The sequence below is a fragment of the Lepidochelys kempii genome, chromosome 27 (genome assembly GCF_965140265.1).
Source record: "Lepidochelys kempii isolate rLepKem1 chromosome 27, rLepKem1.hap2, whole genome shotgun sequence".
In the NCBI taxonomy this organism is placed as follows: Eukaryota; Metazoa; Chordata; order Testudines; family Cheloniidae; genus Lepidochelys; species Lepidochelys kempii.
In genome coordinates, this window is record NC_133282.1 from 17,249,877 (window position 1) to 17,272,024 (window position 22,148).

Consider the following 22,148-nt stretch of genomic DNA (forward strand, 5'->3'; position numbering starts at 1 on the left):
GTGGTAAGGTCATTTAAAGTCATCAAAATCCAAAACATAGAAATTAAAAATTCATCTTTAAGACTGTGCACAGACATCTTAATATCTTGGAAAACTGTATGATCTTAAGTACCTTATGTGCCAATATACCCAGACACAAGAATCCTCTCTGTTTTTGTTGGTCAGTGCACAAGCTAAATGGAAATACAGACTTTGTTGCAATACCTGTGGAATGACCATCTTCCAGCTGTGGTACTTCTGGCAATGGTATCCTATGTCATTGGGTATTCTGAGTATTTTCAAAGGTGTCAGCTGGTGAACTTGGTCAAATCATAGGTCCCAGCAAACAGTACCTGCACCTTTGCACAGTATTCTAACAGATTAAATGCAGGTAAAATAGGGTTCTTGCAATAACAAGAGAAAGGCACCAGTATGCTGATCTGCTCCACACCAGTGGTAGACCTACTAGGCTTCATTCTGATAGCTTCAGCTATACTGCCTGTGTTTGTTGGATCAATGTAAACTGTTTCCCTGTTAAAAATGTTTTTCAACAAGACATGTTTAACAGTAAGTGCATTCTCAGTGGCAGACTGTGAAGAGATACAAAAGGATCTCTCAGAACTGGGTGACTGGGCAACAAAATGGCAGATGAAATTCAGTGTTGATAAATGCAAAGTAATACACATTGGAAAACATAATCCCAACTATACCTATACAATGATGGGGTCTAAATTAGCTGTTATCACTCAAGAAAGAGATCTTGGAGGCACTGTGGATAGTTCTCTGAAAACATCCACTCAGTGTGCAGCGACACTACAAAAAGCGAACAGAATGTTGGGAATCATTAAGAAAGGGATAGATAATAAGACAGAAAATATCCTATTGCCTCTATATAAATCCATGGTACCCACATCTTGAATACTGCGTGCAGATGTGGTCGCCTCATCTCAAAAAAGATATATTGGAATTTGAAAAGGTTCAGAAAAGGGCAACAAAGATGATTAGGGTTATGGAGTGTCTGCCATATGAGGAGAGATTAATAAGACTGGGAATTTTCACCTAACCCTAACCCTAACCCTGAATACCCGGAGTGAAGGTCTTAGACCTTTTACTGACTAGATACCAGCTAAAGCTGCTATCAGCCTCCTTCCTGAGGTGTGGAGCCCATTGTCTCACCTCCCTTATCTATTGCAGCTAATTGAGAAGGTAGCAAAAAAGAGTCTCCAATACCACTTGCTAGTTGTCAGCATTCACCAGATACTCGTGTCTTGCCTCCAAGTAGCTTCAGAGGTGAATAGAAATACCCTGAAATGGCTTAGGTCTTTTCCATCAGAATGAACCCAGAGGATCATTATGGGAAACTGTGTAATGACCTCCAAAGCCTCCAATGCAGTGTCCCACAAAGCTCGATCCTTTTACTCACATTATTTAACATTTATAGGAAGCTGTTGGGAGAGCTGGTGAAGCAGCACAAACTCAATTTACACCTGTCTTACATCTGCTTTATATCAAACAGAAATGGCGCTGACTCCCAGCAATCTCAATGCCTACCCAGAATCTTGGAATTGTCAACTGATAGCAGAATGGGTGTGAGTACAGAAGACATAGATTTCACAGGAAAGAGACCTAGATTATGGAATTCAGCTCTGCAAGAGATAGGAATGATCGGGCTCAAAGCCTTTGGAATTTAATACAAAACTCATTTATTCTACTTAGTTTTCCCACAATAAATTCTTCTTAAACCTACACACACACACACACACAAGTGTGTATGGATATATATATATATATATAAATTATAAACTAATTAAGTTATTTACTGAGGCTTAGAGGGAAAGGAGAGATTTTAAAATACTTATGAGGTGCTAAAATGATATTGTGAATGGGACTATATAAGAACATAAATTAGACTAAATCCCAAATACAATTTCTCAGAGCGGTTGCTTCCAAATTGTTTTCCCTAATGAGCCCTGAGCCCTCTTTTACAGCTAGAAATGTTGTCTGGTGAAATATATTTGTTAATGAATTAAATTATTCTAAATTAATAACTATTACTGAGAGTCAACTCTTGTAGTGATACTCTAGTTAAGAATTTGTTAATCAGTCCTTTAAATCTGAGATCGTCACAGGAAAATCTATCTTAAATTGTCTGCATATTCCTTAAAGGAAGACAACATATTATTTTGGTGCTGTTGACAATAATAATAAATACTAGCAATTAGCACTTTTATATTTTTTAGCTACAGCTGTTTCTCCACCAGCATAAGGCCCTTGAGGGACCTTACACTAGTCACATAAGTTAAAGCTGCTTCCCTGCAGCTCTAAATTGTGCTGGGGCTAGACTGCGCAGGATCAGAGCACTGTAAGCAACTCCCTGATTGCCCCCCGCCCCATTGATCATACCCAAGCAGATTTAGAGTGGAGAATATTCCCCAAACAGCTTAAAGACCAGGTTTTCAAAAATGGCTTCTAAATTTGTTTTTGTAACTTTAGAGACTTGGGGTAAGATTTTTAAAAGCGCTCAGTGTTAGCATATTTCTGAAACCATTGAGGATAATGAATTGATTTAAATGGGAGCAGAATTAGACCAATATTGGGTGCTTTCTTAAAAAATCTACCCTGAGAGCTAGATTTTCAAAAGAGCCTAACTCCCATTTAGACACCAAAATAAGTGGCCAGGTTTTCACATTTTACAGCAGTAAAATCATTAGCGTGCACACTTTCAAGCAGACTATTCAAACAGATCAGTTGTGAAGACACTACAAATACAGCCAAATTATTTGCTTCTGTAAGCAAGCACAATGACAATAATTTGGGTACTGACTAGGCCTTGGCATGGCACAGCTAAAACTAGTATTGAACTTGACACAGAACCATAATCTTACACTGTTTAACTCCTCTTCCTCTCTCTCATACACACAAGCACTTACATAGTACATATAAAAATTTAGTAGCACTGTAAACAAACAGATACTCAATAGCACTGGTATTGGGACTAAAGAGCTGAGGATAAATAGGAGAGGATAAAAAGCCAGCCAATGAATTCTGATAGCTAGCAGAAAAGATAGGAGGGGCAAGGGTTACCATTAGGCAGGAAGAATTAAATAATGTAGATAATAGAATTCTCATTTTCAGACAGTAAAGCAGATGTGGACATTAATCAAAACAAACAAAACTCTTCAACAGATATCTGGAAAACCCTTTATTAGTGAAATTGCTGTAGCATGCCAGGTATGACAAAGCAATTGAAGAAGAAATGTACACATTTGTACTGTACATACTGTCCTCAGTGGAGTATGTTCATCCTGGTGGAATGAAGCCCTCACAATATATGCTTTGTGTTGCTTTTATATTGGGCCAGTTCTTGATTAAGAGACCGGCTCTGCAGTTTGGAATTAACTATGTGTTTTTTGGCACTAGGTCCCAGGAACAGACATAGAGGAGTCTGGGTTGGGGCACTTTTCACTTACTGTCTCCTCCTCTTGTGGCTTTCTTCTGCCCTTTTCCGTCTTCTCTCCTCCTATGATATTCCTTCACCATTCCTGTGCTAATACTGTACTAACTATTGACCCAACTGAATGTATACTAAGTGAACAAACGCTGCCTCTCAACTCTCTGCCAGTCGCTTCAAATTCATATGCGTTACATTCACCATTTTAAAATAGCATGGTTGAATTGAAAAGACTGGTAGAGAGGGAGGAATTGGCACATCTGTGCATCTAATCAGCATTAAGTTAAGAGCAGAAGAGGCAAATAGAGAAGATAGGAAGAAGAAATTCACTTGTGGGAATAAAGAGTGCCCCCATGAAGCACCTACCTCCCAGCCAGTGCCCCCCCACATTATTTTCCCATCAGCTGTAAAATGCTCCCAAGTACCATACGTAGAACAAGTTTCCCTCAAAAAGCATCCTCACTTCCAAGAGTGATGTCCAGTTTTCAGAATCTGATCACCCATGATTTTTTATGACAGCCTGAACATTCTCAGGTTCCCAGAGGATGACGAGAGACGGGACCGTTCTTTCTAGAAACAGTCCAGCATTTCTTTCTCTCAGCGAGTGCAAGTCTATGTATCTGCATGTGATTGCTCATATTCAGAGCTGCTACTCTCAACCAGAATGATGGGGTTGTCTTTCCTTTCTAGTATTTTGCACAGGTGCTATCTTGAGAGAGCAACTCAAACTGTCTTCTGACTTGGGGATCTGAAAACTGGTTCATCAAAAATTCTGTCCTACCCACTGTACCACTTGGGGTCCCTGTATCCACATTAGTATTATATTAATTCTAACAATCTTACATGTCCAATGTTTTTGTCTCAACATAAACAAATAAAAACATCTTTACAGACTAAACTGAAACAACTGTCTTCAAGGGAGTTTGGTTTATATTAAAAAGTATTGGTAGCACCACCTACTGGTGAAAAATGTAGAACTGAAATGATTCTTCCTCAGTTGCTATTTCCAAATGCGGGGAATAGTGTGGGAAGACACTATATTTGTCCTGGATAAAGAAGTTTTCTATTCCTTTGAATTCTTTACAGTTGAAATGTTTGTAAATATGTTATTTGATATATGAGACAAGGTGAGTCAGGCAATATCTTTACTGGACCAACTTCTGTTGGTGAAAGAATCAAGCTTTCAAGCTACACAGAGCTCTTCTTCAGAAGTAAAACATACTTCCTCACCCATCTTGACTCTCTAATATCCTGAGACCAACAAGGTTACCACAACACTGCAAACAACTTATTTTATATATGGTCTTTTCATTTTATATTATATTTTGGAAACATTTATTAGTTTGATAAAGGACAATTGATGAACAATTTACAGAAGAGTTTGTCTTGTATTCAGGTCTGTGGGACGCAAGAAAACAGGTACATGGGATTCGGAGGTATAAAGGATGGCCAAAATATTTATGGAGCAGGATAAACTTGAATTAATACAGAGTCAGTTCTTTTAAGGCCAAAACTTACTCCAAAATAACTCTTATTGAAATGAATCCGAGATTCACCTAAGTAAGTCTTCAATAAGGACTGCCAGATTTGGCCAGTAGTTCTAAATCCTGCTGCATACAATTAAAATATTTTAATCAGTACTTACGTTTACTTGGTCCTGAAGCAACAGTCAGTGGTCTGCAATTCTCAGCATCATCCTTAGCTTGTAGACTATCTAAAGCTGAACTGAAATGTTCAGGACAGTGGGACAGGTACAAAAAAGTGCAGTATGCTGTTGCTTCATATTAGAAGATTGATCAAATTCTGCTATTTTATAACATGATTGGCTGTAATACAATTATACCCTCTTACAACTGGGCTACAGATAGCTTTTTATATTTTTATTCTGTTTGTTGAAGTTTCCAGTAATATTACTAGCAGTAGATATTGCTGCCACCTTTACCCATTCTTGATGAGGCATCCTTACCAAAGAGACAAACACAGGAACATTATATAATACACTCTCATCCAGCTTTCGCTGAGTTGCAAAGGATTTAAACTCCCCTTTATAGAGGTTTCTCAGAACTAGCAAAGAGCTTTGAATTTTCTTTTTAAAATTCTTCCCAGGTCATATTCCCGTTCAAAGTACATCTTCCTTCTTTTGTGTTTATACATCATTGCATGTGTACAAGCTGTGTTGGGCACATAATGTTTTAAATTGCTGAAGGCAATTTATCCACTTTTATAAAGTGGATATCCACTTCAGCATACTTAAATTAAAAATACTATTATCTAATGACAGGTTTCCGAGTAGCAGCCGTGTTAGTCTGTATCCGTAGAAAGAAAAGGAGTACTTGTGGCACCTTAGCGACTAAGAAATTTATTAGAGCATAAGCTTTCGTGAGCTACAGAGCTGTAGCTCACGAAAGCTTATGCTCTAATAAATTTCTTAGTCTCTAAGGTGCCACAAGTACTCCTTTTCTTTTTACTATTATCTAGTAAACAGATGGATATCATACCAAAAGGACTGAAGGTAAAAAATCCATTACAATCTACATACCACACAGACTATCCTGACAGCTTGTGCCACACACTCTCAAAGAAACTGCGGAACCACCTAATCAACATCCTCTACAGCTAACAGGGAAAGATTAAGAATGAGCTCTCAAAACTGGATACTCTCATAAAAAAACAACCTTCCACACAAACTTCCTTGTGGCTGGACTTTACAAAAACTAGACAAGCCATTTACAACACACACTTTGCTTCTCTGCAAAAAAAAAGGACACTAAACTATCTAAATTACTACATGCCACAGGGGGCCACAATGGTTCCCTTAACCCACCCAGCAATATTGTTAATCTATCCAACTATACTCTTAGCCCAGCAGAAGAATCTGTCCTATCTTGGCGCCTCTCCTTCTGCCCCTCCACCCCCATGAACATGATACAGTTCTGGGGTGACCTAGAATCCTATTTTTGACGTCTCTGACTCAAGGAATATTTCCAACACACCTCTGAACAACATACTAACCCACAGAGACCTTCCTACCAAGACTACAAAAAAAAAGATTCTGGGTGGACTCCTCCTGAAGGTCGAAACAACAGACTGGACTTCTACATAGAGTGCTTCCGCCGACGTCAACGGGCTAAAATTGTGGAAAAGCAGCATCACTTGCCCCATAACCTCAGCCATGCAGAACACAATGCCATCCACAGCCTCAGAAACAACTCTGACATCATAATCAAAGGGGCTGTCAAGGAGGTGCTGTCGTCATCATGAATAGGTCGGAATATGAACAAGAGGCTGCTAGGCAGCTCTCCAACACCACTTTCTACAAGCTATTACTCTCTGATCCCACTGGGGGTTACCAAAAGAAATTACAGCATTTGCTCAAGAAACTCCCTGAAAAAGCACAAGAACAAATCCGCACAGACACACCCCTAGAACCCTGACCAGGGGTATTCTATCTGCTACCCAAGATCCATAAACCTGGAAATCCTGGATGCCCCATCATCTCAGGCATTGACACCCTGACAGCAGGATTGTCTGACTATGTAGACTCCCTCCTCAGGTCCTACGCCACCAGCACTCCCAACTATCTTCAAGACACCACTGACTTCCTGAGGAAACTACAATCTGTCGGTGATCTTCCTAAAAACACCATCCTAGCCACTATGGATGTAGAAGCCCTCTACACCAACATTCCACACAAAGATGGACTACAAGCCATCAGGAACAGTATCCCCGATAACGTCATAGCAAACCTGGTGGGTGAACTTTGTGACTTTGTCCTCACCCATAACTATTTCACATTTGGGGACAATGTATACCTTCAAATCAGCGTCACTGCTATGGGTACCCGCATGGTCCCACAGTATGCCAACATTTTTATGGCTGACTTAGAACAATGCTTTTTCAGCTCTCGTCTCCTAATGCCCCTACTCTACTTGCGCTACATTGATGACATCTTCATCATCTGGACCCATGGAAAAGAAGCCCTTGAGGAATTTCACCATGATTTCAACAATTTCCATCCCACCATCAACCTCAGCCTGGACCAATCCACACAAGAGATCCACTTCCTGGACACTACGGTGCTAAGAAGTGATGGTCACATAAACACCACCCTATACCGGAAACCTACTGACCCAGGAACCTATCCTTGCAACAAAGCCCATTGCCAACTGTGTCCACATATCTATTCAGGGTACACCATCATAGGGCCTAATCCCATTAGCCACACTATCAGAGGCTCGTTCACCTGCACATCCACCAATGTGATATATGTCATCATGTGCCAGCAATGCCCCTCTGTCATGTACATTGGCCAAACTGGACAGTCTCTACGTAAAAGAATAAATGGACACAAATCAGATGTCAAGAATTATAACATTCATAAACCAGTTGGAGAACACTTCAATCTCTCTGGTCACTCGATTACAGACCTAGAAGTGGCAATTCTTCGACAAAAAAACTTCAAAAACAGACTCCAACGAGAGACTGCTGAATTGGAATTAATTTGCAAACTGGATACAATTAACTTAGGCTTGAATAAAGACTGGGAGTGGATGTGTCATTACACAAAGTAAAACTATTTCCCCATGTTTATTCTCCCCACCCACCCCGGCTGTTCCTCAGACGTTCTTGTCAACTGCTGGAAATGGCCCACCTTGATTATCACTACATAAAGTTCCCCCCTCACACACCCACCTTCGCCCGGCTCTCCTGCTGGTAATAGTTCACCTTACCTGATCACTCTCGTTACAGTGTGTATGGTAACACCCATTGTTTCATGTTCTCTGTGTATATAAATCTCCCCACTGTATTTTCCACTGAATGCATCCAATGAAGTGAGCTGTAGCTCATGAAAGCTTATGCTCAGATAAATATGTTAGTCTCTAAGGTGCCACAAGTCCTCCTTTTCTTTTTGTGGATATAGACTAACACGGCTGCTACTCTGAATCCTACAAAATTATTGTTATCTTTCTGAATTAAACTATTCTGACAGAAGATGGCACTAACAGCTAAGGTTTGTTTTCTGTTTGCTGCACGAAATTAGTGATTGGTAAAAGTGAGGAGAGCTCACTGAATGCATCCGATAAAGTGAGCTGTAGCTCACAAAAGCTTATGCTTAAATAAATTGGTTAGTCTCCAAGGTGCCACAAGTCCTCTTTTTCTTTTTGCGACTACAGACTAACACGGCTGCTACTCTGAAACCTGGCCAGAAATTAAGCTATTTAGCTTAATCTAATCAAATGGGAATATGGTAAGGGAAAACATGACTTCTTGGTATCCAGTATAACTTATCACTGATAACACTCATATCAAGTCTGCTCAATTTTCAAGTCCAAATGGGACTTTTGAGACTGACAGTTTTGTGGGTTCAGCCTAGTGTATGAAAGTTAAACTGCAGCCTTTCTGCTTCATACTCACTGTGGAGTCAGAACGTGGCTAGCAGTGATGCTGATGGTTCACGAGACAGAATATACTCCATTTTACTCCATGATAGCGATACTGAGCATTATACTGATACCCATGACTGCAGTTCTCTTCATCCAGCAGGTTGAATCTCACAATTTGGCATCCAAGAGGACCATTTACTCACAATTTTGGTGCTCTATGCTAGACCAAAGTTCAGATAGCTTCTTCCTCTACATTGCTCAACAGGCACAGGAGCTCTGGTAGCTGGTTGCTAGAATGAGTTACTGTTTCTGCCAAGGTGCTTTGCAGAGCAGCGTTCTGAGATGAAAAAGGAACATGACTGTAAAGAATATTATTATTTACGCAGGACAGGTCCCAAGCAACCAATATTGCCTGTGTTTTTTCTGAAGTTTACAGACAGATGCAGTCAGTTTTGTTCAATTCTAAATGTCTAGTTTTATAGATTAGAAAATTCCAGATGACCGTGATATACTTTGCTTCTAACTACTTTTTATGAAGTTGGCCTGCCCTGCTGCACTTAATTGGGAGGCCCTCCCTCTCAAAATGTGTCTTATTATGAGAATGGGATAAACATCTACTAAGGACTAGGCTGAGACAGGTGAACTATCCTTACTTGTGTCCAGTGTCTGATTTAAAATCCATGCCATCAGAGATGAATGGCAAGTCCCTTATTCTTCCTATGCTACAAAGCAACTTGTCAGCTTACAGGCTGGTTGCCATTTCAGTGTAAGAGAATCTTCAGATATATAGATAAATATAAATATTAGGTCTTCTGCTGGAGTACTATGTCAGACATAGTACTGTTAATTCATTTTCAGAAATGTCAAAGATATTGTCAGTGGTCTGAGTATTACACACCATGCTGAGATGGGTCTGCAGGTCAATCTTTAGAGCAGGAACAGTGTCCTAGTTACGTGATTTTGGTCTGGCTGCACTGCATCTGTTGTCCACTGGTAATCACCTCTGTATTCAGTTCCTCCATCTGAAATACAAATAAGGCAAAAGGAAACAGTCAGACAATGGTGGCTCCACTTTACATGACAGTTGGGCATCCTTTGGGTTTGGAATTTTGTGGTGACTTGTCTGCCACAGAATACTCACCTGGGTGCAGTACCAGTTCTAAACTCAATCCCACTTCTTCTCAGCTAAGTGTTGTACTGATATCTTATCTCCCCCTCATTCAGATTTCATGAGGAGGTTGCATCCACTTCCATCCTGATTCTGTCAGTGACCTGACAGCAAAGTGGATTAGCTTCCAGGAGAGCTGGAAAAGTAAGAGAGTGAGTGTCCAAGCCTCACAGAGTCTCTTCTGTGTTCTCACATTTCTATCAGAAATGAACCTTACATTCAGCTCTATCCAGTTCATTATGAATAAAAAACAAATAACCAATATCTCATCTGTTTAGAGCATTCCACAAAATCCATTTCCTAGTGCTTAAACTGGATGAGGCAGCCATCTTTATCTCCCACCAGGAATTCATATATTTAATGGCCAGGTGGGACCATTATGATCAGTTAGTCTGACCTGTGTAACACAGGCCATAGAATTTGAATTCATCTTTAAAAAAAAACCCAGATCTATAAAAGACATGTTTCAGAGACTCTTAAAAATGCAACCAGTTAGGTTTTCTAACCCTCTTATCATTTGTATTGCTCTCCTCTGTACTCTTTCCAGTTTGTCCATATTCTTCTTAAAGTGTGGTGCCTAAAACAGTTACCTCCTTTGTTTTACATGCAACACTCCTGTTGATACACCCCAGAATAATATTAGCTTTTTGCAGCTGTATCACATAGTTGGCTCATGTTCAATTTGTGAACAACAATGACTCCCAGATCCTTTTCTTCAGTAAATCACTGAGCAAAGAGTTCAAACCTTCTGCAGTAGACTTGAGACCAAGAACAGTTTTGCTTCTGATGTATGGAAATTCTATATTAATTTACCATTTTAAATGCTTGTACATCTTTATGATCTTCAAAATTATAAACCCCATCCTATGAGTCAAAGCAACTTCATTTAGTGTTTCTTAACGTTAAAGTGTAAAAAATTGTATTCCCTAGAGTATATTTTGGAAAAGGGAAAATCATGTATCTTTTGGGCCCTATTCATCTCCCACTCCAATCCAGGGGTACAGTTTGCAAAAGCACCTAAGTGACTTTGGTGTCTAAGTCCCATTTCAGAAGAGATTTAACCACTTAGGGCCATATTTTCAAAGGTATTTAGGCACCTAAAAATGCAGATAGGTGCTTAGTGAGATTTTCCAAAGCATTTAAGATGCATAAATTCCATAATAGGAGTTAGGTATCTAGGTGCTTTTCAGAATCCCACTGGGTTCCTATCTGCTCTCTTAAGCACCTAAATACCTTTAAAATCTAGCCCTAGGTGCTTTTGAAAATGTGACCCTTAATCTCATTTAAAATAATTGGGTCTTAGGCACCTGTGTCACTTTTGAAAATGTGACTTACGTTTCTAAATTGCTTAGGCACTTTTGAAAATTTTACCCAGTAGAAGCAGGATAGGACCCTTAAATACTGAGTAAACAATTTGTTCTGCTTTGCCATGTTGAATATTTGGGCTTCTCATTCTACCGTTATTTTGTTGAGGAATCTGCTGTGGAACCATTTTGCCCACTGAAATCATTTAAACCATACATACAGTGTCAAATGACTTTCAAATCCATACCAGAAACATACTGAAAGGAATTGATAACAATGGGAACCTAATTTGCTGTGCAAGAGAAATAAGGTTTATTAGAATATAAGCAAAAAAATTTCATTGCATCAAAGAAGATATAAAAGTGCGCAGAATAAAAGACAGGAAACACAATATGAGAGAAGCCTTGAAAGCAAAACATGCTAAAGTGAAAAGATCTTCAGCAAATTCCAGTGTCCAGAAGTTCAGTTATAAGCCTTGATTAGATTCCTAAGCAAAGGGTAGAGAGTATGTTTCTTTTCTCAGTTGCCAGGCCCTGTCCTTGTCTGGATGCTTTAAATCAGTATGTCTCGTGCTGGGGATATTCAAATGCGGCAAATATTAGTGGAAATCCAAGTTACTGATACACAGGGTAGACAGGCTGGAGCACACATTGGTGCACAGGGATTACAGTAGGCTGCACCTGGGTTTGGTTCAATCATTGGCAGATAGGGTCTATAGTCAGGGAGAAAAACTGGTGCACAGATTGATTCTGATGCACAGGCTGGTTTGCAGATTGTTGAGTACATGGAGTTGTACTTTCTGGGTTACAGGGGTATTTTGGCAGCCTGGTAAAACAAAATATTTTTGGATAAATTTAACATGAGGTGAATAAACTTTACAGAAGTTAATGTGAACCACGAAAAGTAAGCAACAAAGAATATATAGTAAAATATTAAATCCAGAAAAATCTCAATTTTGACATGTTAGATCTTTTTTCTTTTATATGTGTAAAGTAAAAAATAATATAAGGAAATTAGACAATGTCATTGTGGGAAGTCTTGGAAGGCAAGGGGATTTTCCCTTGGAATAGTTCACCTCAGCATTCAGGATAAATAGTTTTCTTTTTGCTGAGCCCAATTACAAATGGTCATTGAGCATCCCCAGCAACACACAACTGGACCCCCCGTTAGTGGAAGGGGCAAAGAAAGGAGGGGGAAAATATATGGGAGAATCAGAGCTGGAATTATGCAACTGGGGGGGATAGAGTGTGAAACACTATGAAACAATCAGCAGTTGGAGACAGCAACTTCATCAGAAGGGTATGTGGTTTAGAGAATTAAATGTCCCTTTCAGTTGATCCTTCACGCAACCATAAAACAATTTTGAGAAAGCCTGAAAGATTTCCTAATAGGTACAGAAGATAAGCACTGGAGTAGAAAGCTTCTTAATGAAGTATTATTCAAGACTTTCCACTTTTAAAATATACTTTCATGTCCTGTGAGTTTCAGGCACTGTGGATGGGTACTTACTACCAATAGGTTCATATCGATGTACCTGGCTTAACTAGCAATCATTTGTGGTATACATAACTTGCAGTCCCCCTCCTTCCAGCAGCCTCTGGTAAGCACTGATCTCACAATCCAGCTGATACTTGGCAGGGACCTTATTTTATGCCTGTGTGAAACACCTTTACATGCTGTTTGCACTATATAAATAAAAAAGTAATAATATTAATTAATATTAATTGATCCTCTTGTATGTGATTTAGAATTTGGACTGGCATAGGACCTTTTATGTACTAGGTACACTTAAGAAACGTTGAAAGAATGAAAGAGAAACTGGTTAGATACGTTTAAAAAAGTGAGAGGAAACCTTGAAGGGGAACACATTTCCACACCTTTTAAAACTTTTTTTTTCAACTGGAAAAATGTGTATGTGGGTTGGAGGGGAGGGAAGGGCAGGAAGAAAGAGAAAAAGTAGTACTTCCAGTGGGGAAAAAAAGGAAAGAGTTTAAAAGAGGGAGGGGGAGAGAAATGGGAAACCCCCAAAATCAAAAGTTGAAACATTTCTTTTAAAGAACAACATTTTTTAATGTTGTTAAAATTTGATTTTGTTGTTCAAATTAAAATTTAACATGAAATGAACATATCAGTTTTATCTTTTGAATTTCCCATAAAAATTACAATTTTTGAACAAAAACTTTTCCTTCAAAATGTTCTTGTGTGGAGAAATCCTGTTTTTCCACTACCTTTAGTGTGCAGTGGCTCTAGAGACAAATGAAACATTCAGAGTGAGCACAGCCATAGATGTTAGAACTTACTGTATTGAGGGAAAGTTATGCAAGACACCAGATTTCTCTCTTACTCTTTTTGAAAACTACCTGGTGATCATTATCTTCCACATAGACAATCCACATCAGATGAGTATATGGGACTTCAGTTCACCCTTATCTAAAGGACTACTCCTCTAACAGAACAGTACCCCGTAATGTTGTACTGCATGGTGAGTATTTGTTATGAGTCCAGCCCTGGTGTGGGTCAATTGAAAAGGCAGTTGCTGAAATGCACTCTCGTTTTCTGCAAAAAGAAAAGGAGTACTTGTGGCACCTTAGAGACTAACCAATTTATTTGAGCATAAGCTTTCGTGAGCTACAGCTCACTTCATCAGCTATAGCTCACAAAAGCTTATGCTCAAATAATTTGGTTAGTCTCTAAGGTGCCACAAGTACTCCTTTTCTTTTTGCGAATACAGACTAACACGGCTGTTACTCTGAAACCTCTCGTTTTCTGGGAGCAGCTATCTGTGTGCCCTTGTGTATTTCTTTGATAGGTGTAAATCTTCATAATTTTATCTTGATACAGTCCCTTGGGTGCACAGAAGACCAGATGGCCACTGGCTCTTGTGTTATGGCTGAAGAATCAGAATGGAAAAGTACAAGTACATTTATATGTCTCATGCAGCCACATCTGCAGTCCCTGCGCTCTCTTGAAGGAGGGGATTGCTTCCTGCTAGTGTCCCTTGGATCTGATGATCTAACTCAAAAATGGCAGGGAAAAGGCAGAATCATTCCTCCTTGTCCCCAAGCTGGCCAGCAGAGCTGGTTGGTCTGGAAGGTGAGTTCATGCAGTACTCTTCTTAAGGCGTAATAGATGGTGCAGTGACACACTGCCACCTGTATTGGGCAATGCGATTCTCACGTTCTGATCTAGAGTCAGTCACAGATTGACCAAAATGCCAAACAATAATGAACCAATACAACTGTTTAAGAAACATTTCTTGTTACTGAAATATATCTTACTGATGTTTATCAGATGTTTATTTATCTTGCAAAGAGAAAAAGTATTTCTTGTATCATACTTTGCAAAGGGAACCATATAAATTTAATGGCTAAATTTAGAGTTTATTTTGCTTTGGAATTTTGATGTTGGTTTTAATTTTTATTAGTGTTCACATTACGGTACTGTCTAGCGGCCCTATGTGAAATCAAATAAACTATTTTCTAATTTGTGTGTATTTAATGAAGAACACAAGCACATGGAAAGGAATGAATAGCAATGATAACTAAGTTTTGCTTTGCCAAAGAAATTAGGTTTATCAGAAAATTAACAAGGCAGCTTTAGTCTGCCTTAGGCACTGAAACAGAATCGGAGACAGGGAATGCAATACAAGTGGCAACAAAAAAGCAGAAAAGTATGTTGAAATGGTAAGAAGTTTAGCACCTTCAAGAGAATAGGACTGAGATTTGTAAAGCCAACTAGTGGATTTAGACACCCATTCCCATTAACTTCCCTTGGACGTGTGCATCCAAATCCATAAGGTGGCTATGAAAATCTTAGCCTAGGCTCTTCTTGGTAAGTCTTGAGTATAGTGTATTTTCTCTATCACTGTTCTGTATCTTTGTCTTGATGCCATAGATCAGTGTTTCTGCTCCTGAGGATTTTCAAATATGACAGATTTTAGTAGTGACCCGGGTTACTGATGAACAGGGACTGCAGCCTGACGCACAGGCTGGTGCACAGAGATTGCAGTAGGCCAGAGCCAGGTTTGATTCAATCATTGGAACACAGTGGCTGCAGTCAGGAGGAAAAGCTCATGCACAGATTAGTTCTGGTGCACAGTCTGGTTTGCAAATTGATGAGCAGATGGAGGTTGTACTCTCTGATTTACAGGGGTAGTGAGGCAGCCTGGTAAAACAAAATCGTTTTGGATAGATTTAATGTGAGGTGATGGACTTTACAGAAATCAGCGTGAAACAAAAAATAAGCAATATGAAAATTTTACAATAAAATGCTATAGAGTAAATCTAAATCTAGAGAACTCAACTTTGAGCAATTTGGATCCTTTCCTTTATATTTCTGAAGTTTAAAAAAGGGGAAGCTGGGCTGTTTTGGAGTGCAAGAGGATTTTCTTTTGAAATAATTCATTTTAGGGTATGTCTACACTACAGCTGGAATGTAGATACCCATGGAGGCTAAAAATAGAAGTGAAGGCATGCGGGACTAGCTGCCTTGAGTATGATCCCATATGGGACCCTACATACATACTTGGGGCAGCTAGCTCTTCCTGCTGCTTGTATTGCTGCAGCTACATTTCTATTTTTAATGTGATAGCAGGATCAGACCTAGAGTGAGTATTTGTACTCAAGCCGGGAATTACACCTTCCTGCAACAGGGCAGACATACCCTTAGAGGCATAACCTTAGCATCCAGGACAGGGCTTCCTAATACATACTTGCAGTCCTCTCCATCCAGCAGCCTGCAGTAAGCACTGATTTCACAGTCCAGCTGGCACTTGGCATCCAGGAGGACCTTTTACTCGCAGTTTTGGTGTTCTATGTCAGATCTAAGTTCAGCTATTTGTGCCTCCCCACTGCTGATCAGGCACTGGAGCTCTGGCAGTTGGTTACTATATCAAGTTTCTGCCAAGGTGTTTTACAGAGCAGTGTTCTGAGATGGGAAAAAAATGGAAATAAGGAATATTGTTATTCATGCAAGCCAGGACTTGCAAATACTGTATGATTACCCGGTGTTTGCCTGCAGTTTAGAGACAAACCCACATACTCCTGTTCAATTCTCAGTGTCTGGAATGATAAAAACAGATGACCTGTCACATGTCCTGTTTCTAACAACATCTTATGAAGATGCACTTAACTGGGAGACTGCCGCTCTTAAAATATGCCTTATTCTGAGAATGGAATAAACATCCACTAAAGACTAGGCTGAGAAAGGTGAACTTTTCTGTCTGATTTCAAATCCATGCCATCAGAGATGAAATGGCAGTGCCCCAAAGCCACTTGTCACATATATGTCGAAAGGATGGTTGCAACTGCAGTGTAGCAAAACTCTCAGATATACCAATAAATATACAGCCACCAGTTATTTCGGTTTCCACTACAGTGCTGTGTCATATATGCCTGTTAATTCATTTTCAGACATTCCAGAGATGTTGTGAATGCTTTGAGTGTTACACACCGTACTGGTTTGGGCCTGCAGGTCAATTTCCAGAGCCTGAACTGTGTGTCTTAGCTCAATGACCCATGTCTGGCTGCTTTGCACTGTTCTCCAGCAGAGATCACCTCCTTATTCAGTTCTTCTGTCTGAAATACAAATAAGATGAAAGGAAACAATCAGACAATGGTGGCTCCATTTTATAGGCAGCCGGGCACCCTTTGGGTTTGGAATTTGATTTTGATTTGTCTACCATAAAATACCCACGTGGGCACAGTACCAATCCTCAACTTCACACTGGTTCTTTTCAACTGAGGTCTCATACTGACATCTTATCTCTCCCAGGACCTTGGTTAGGTCATATGTTGGAGCTGCATCCACCTCTACATTGATTCGGTCACCAAGCTGACTGCCAAGTGGTTTGGCTTCCTGAGGAGATCAAAGAGTAAGAGGTTGAACAATGCAGAAAGGATCCTTTCCTCCTATTGGTCACCAAGCACCCTCTGAAATTTTCCTGACCCTCTTCGTGGTCTCTCTCTGCTCTCACTTTTCTATCAGAAATGACTCCCATTTTCAGATGTACTGAACCCAGTTTATTATGAATGCCAGTACAGAAATAGAAGCGAATGCCCTAAACATTTTAGAACTGCTACCAAAATCCACTGTTTTTCCCAAAGGAGAAACATAATATTCCTCCTTTGCGGGGGGAAAATATTTTTGTGGAAATAACACCTTGTTGTTGGCTTTGAGTGCAATTAGTGTAGAGATGTAATGACACCCGGATGGAATTCACACTTTTTCACCTCTCCTCTTTTGGGGGCGGGGTGAGGAGGGAGGAGGATTCTCAATGACGTTATAGAGAAACTATGACAGGTTTCAGAGTAGCAGCCGTGTTAGTCTGTATTTGCAAAAAGAAAAGGAGTACTAGTGGCACCAAAGAGACTAACCAATTTATTTGAACATAAGCTTTCGTGAGCTACAGCTCACTTCATCGGATGCATTCAGTGGAAAGTACAGTGAGGAGATTTATATACACACAGAACATGAAAAAATGGGTGTTATCATACACACTGAATGCATCCGATGAAGTGAGCTGTAGCTCACAAAAGCTTAGGCTCAAATAAGTTGGTTAGTTTCTAAGGTGCCACTAGTACTCCTTTTCTTTTTATAGAGAAACTATGGAGATTATAAATGTATTTGGGTCTATGTCAAGGACAACATTTGCTCAAGTTTGGAACAATTTAGACAAATAATAGTGAAATGTGTACGAAAAAAACTATTCAAAGGAAGTATGAGGAGCAACTAATAGAAAGAGGTTAGAAGGGAACTCAACCACTGAGGTATTGAAGAACATTATTCAAACAATGGCTGAGAGTAGGTGAATCACCTCTGCATTTTCTATGCTTCTCTCTAGAGATATAACATTCCTTTATCTCCTTTGTATTTAATAAATACCTATCAGTTCACATATCCTAGTCTGTTGCAAGTGCTTTGGAGTATAGCATTAAAATTCAAAATAATCTGGACAAATTGGAGAAATTATCTGAAGTAAATAGGATGAAATTCAATAAGGACAAATGCAAAGTACTCCACTTAGGAAGGAAATGGGAAACGACTGCCTAGAAAGAGTACTGTGGAAAGGTATCTGGGGGTTATAGTGGACCACAAGCTAAATATGTGTCAACAGTGTAATGCTGTTGCAAAAAAACCGAACATTATTCTGGAATGTATTAGCAGGAGTGATGTAAGCAAGACATGAGAAGTAATTTTTCCGCTCTACTCTGCTCTGATTAGGCCTCAACTGATGTATTGTGTCCAGATCTAGGCACCACATTTCTGGAAGGATGTGGACAAAGTAGAGAGACTCCAGAGAAGAGCAACAAAAATGATTAAAGGTCTTGAAAACATGATGTATGAGGGAACATTGAAAAAACTGGATTTGTTTAGTCTAGAAAAGAGAAGATTGAGAGGGGACATAACAGTTTTCAAGTACATAAGAGGTTGTTACAAGGAGGAAGAAAAAATATTTTTCTTAACCTCTGAGGATAGGACAAGAAGCAACTGACAGATAAATATAGGGGTATGTCAGCCAGGTGGATGCAAAGAAAAAGACTTGGAACAAACCAGTCTTGCAAAAATACAAAGCTAAACCTAAAAGTAGAATGAGATCAATGGAAGAACATCAATGAATTGCACCAAAACAGATAAAATTAGTATGATGCTTGCCTTGGCAATGGAAAATGAATGTTGCTGAAAATATTGAGAACTGCAGAAGCACACTCAGATTTCCTAGAGAAAATAAATATTATTAAAAAGATACATTGTGTTCTAAAAGCAGCTAGAATAAAGGCCACTGAGGTCCGAATAGTGCAAGACATCTTGTCTCAGAAAAAATTAAATTGAGTCTGCTTTTACAAAGCAAAGCAAATACCATGGTTAGAGGTCAAAATTAGATTTGATTCCTTTACTATCTTGTGCTTTGTTGGAAAATACCTAGAAAATAAAAGGAAAGCTACAGTGCTCTAGTGGTGGGACATCAAATCTATACACAAGTGCGTGGCCAGCCCAATAAAGAGGTGAGAACACTGAGAATACTACACAAGTTAAATGATGGAAAGGGGATGGGGAGAGAGCAAAGAGGAGGGAGACGTATTGTGCTGTTGAAATATATTAACTTGAAAAATTGTATATGCTTCTGAGTGTCCAGGAGTTAATGATGTACCTTCTGTATGATTGCTGGGACTGGTCCCTCACTGTGGGCTGGCAGGGGCTAATAGCATTTTGATTGCCGTGTGATCAGGTCCTGTGGGAGGGAATGCTGTTATTTTATATCAATCCTTCTGGTTGATTGAGAGAGAGTGTTGAGGGGTGTACCGTTGACACTTTGAAGGAGTTGTAAACAAGGAGACAAATGGGAAAATATTTTTCAGCTAAGCTAATGGTGCTGGCAACCAGGAGAGTATTTTGATTGCTAAATCCATCAGAATCTCTGCAGAATACCATAGAAACAGTGATGGACAGATGGTGGGGACAATATTATCACAGTACAGTATCAAACCCAGACTGGGTGGTCCAAATGCCACTTAACGTACCCATGCCCAATTAATGAGAGTTATTGTTTAGGTCTGATGACAGGTCCCTTTGATGATGCAATAAAAAGAACATTACAGTGGCAAAACTTACTGTGATGAGTCCTGACTTATCTAAACCTTTTAGTACTGGCTGACTCACCATAAAATATCTTGTTGAGACATCAAGTTACCCTATGCCATCTTGGGATCTGAATTTAGTACTGTTACATTTTATTAAAATTTCTTTTGAACCTTTGGAGAGTTGTTCATTATTCCATCTGTCTATAAAAACAGTGTTTTTGATAGCAATCTCTTCTGCAAGGCATACAAGTAAATTACATGTGTTAATGGATGATCTGCAATTCACTGTTTTTCATAAAGACAAAGTGTTTCTTTTTACTCACCCTAAGTTTTTACCAAATGTGGTTTCTGATTTTCATATAAATCAGTCTATTATTTTAACAGTTTTCTTTCCCAAACCCCATACTCATGATGGAGAGCCTAAATTACACGCACTAGATGTTAGAAGAGCTCTATCATTTTATTTAGACAGAACTAAACAATTTAGACAGTCCCTAAAATTGTTGATTGCTTATGAAATGAAGAACAAGGGGAAAGCTATTTTTGTACAAACACTTTCTCAATGGGTTAGATTAAGTATTTATGAAGTTTATAACTTGAAGGAGGTACCCATTCCTGAAGGGATTAGAAAGCATTCGATTACAGAAAAGGCAGTCTGTAGAGCTTGACAGTTTCCTCTAATAAAGATATGTAGAGCAACACAGTGGAGTTCTGTTCAGACCTTTACTAAACCTTATTCTTTAGATTTGGAATCTAGATCTGATGCAAAATTTGGCAAGGCAGTCTCTGATGTAGTTTACAAACTCTACACTGAGGCTGAGTCAAGGAAAAGGCTGGAGCAGTACTGGGCCAGGAAAGCTCTGCACCATAGGCACTACTGCTGAGCATGGTCCTGGGGAAAGAAGCAGTATATGGAGAGCTCTAGCAGCGTAGGCAAGGGGAAGGAAAGAAGCCATTTCCGGGAGGACCACTGCCCTGCAACAGTAAGAAAAGGAGCCCTTACTGAGGTGGTCCAGCAGTGAATCTTTCCCTCCCTCCTTTTAGACATCACCCAAGAGAGTCACCTGAAACAATGGACTATAACTTAACAGCAGCCATGCCCCAAACTGGTCCATTTGATGTGGTAGGACCTGGCCCAAGGCAAGATGTGCAGGAGATAGGTCTAACATATGCCATGCCACGCTATCACACTTTCAGGGCCTTGGGCTGGGATCCAGAAGAGCAGGAGGGCCTGGGTCCCCCTACCAATCCCAAATTCCCCTACACCTAGCCCTAGGATGGGCAGGATTAGGGGGTTATCGACAAAGAAGCTGACCCAGCTGAATGCCATTCAGGGAGCTCAGAACACATTGAACTAAAAGGGAGACTGGAGCAGCAGGCTCTCACTACTAGGCCTGCTGACTGAACAGCCAGCCCTGCTACACAGTCCTTCAGTCCTTGTATAATTAGGACTCCATCATCCCACTATTCTGGGTCAGAGTACTGTTTATCAATCTATCCCATAAATGGGAATATGCAGAGGACAATCAAAGGAGAAATGGAGGTTACTTACCTGTAACCGAGGTTCTTCAGGGTAGACTCTGCAGAGTCACAGACCCCACCTGCCTTTCTCCACTACCTCAGAGTCCTACTTTCCTATTTCAACTCTCCGAATGACATTATAGGAAAAGGAACTTCCTGATCTAAAAGGGCATGTCTGTTTCTCCTTTTCAGGAAGTAATGAAGACTCCATATGAAAAGGAGCTGAGCAGGGCTTCAGCTGTTTGGAGGTGGTTATTATATTTGTCCTATTGTGTCCCTAGTGCGCAATGCCATAAATGTTTAGTTCTTTAAATCTTTCCTCATAAATCAGTCTGTCCAGTTCCTTGATCATTTTTTTCTTATTCTTTCCTGTATCCTTCCAGTTTATGGATATCTTTCCTCCATTGACCTGGTGCCTAAAGGTGCCAGGTACAATCTCAATATTACAGGTGTAAACACTGAATATCAAGGGACTATTGCCTTCTTGCACCATGACCTAGTGCCTGTATGTATGCAGCCCCAAATCATACTGATATTTTGCTTCCAAATCACATTATAAATTCACGTCTAGCTTGCTCTCCTCTATTACCCGTCTCTTTCAGCATTATTGCTTTCCAGTTTTTTCCCCCGCCTTCACTATCTGTATTTTAGATGATTTTCCCCAGATGTATTAACTGTAGCCTAATTTTGTTTTATTTCTGCCCATGTATTATTAGTAGGAGTAGTGTTGGGAACTTAATAGTATATAAATTTATTCATAT

At 39.7% G+C, this 22,148-nt stretch overlaps 1 long non-coding RNA gene across 2 annotated transcripts in view; it reads left to right on the forward strand.

Moving 5' to 3' along the window:
• The window catches only part of LOC140903888 (uncharacterized), a 342,875-nt gene that overhangs the window by 161,674 nt on the left and 159,053 nt on the right, over positions 1-22,148 (forward strand). The gene's annotated exons all lie outside the window — the stretch shown is intronic.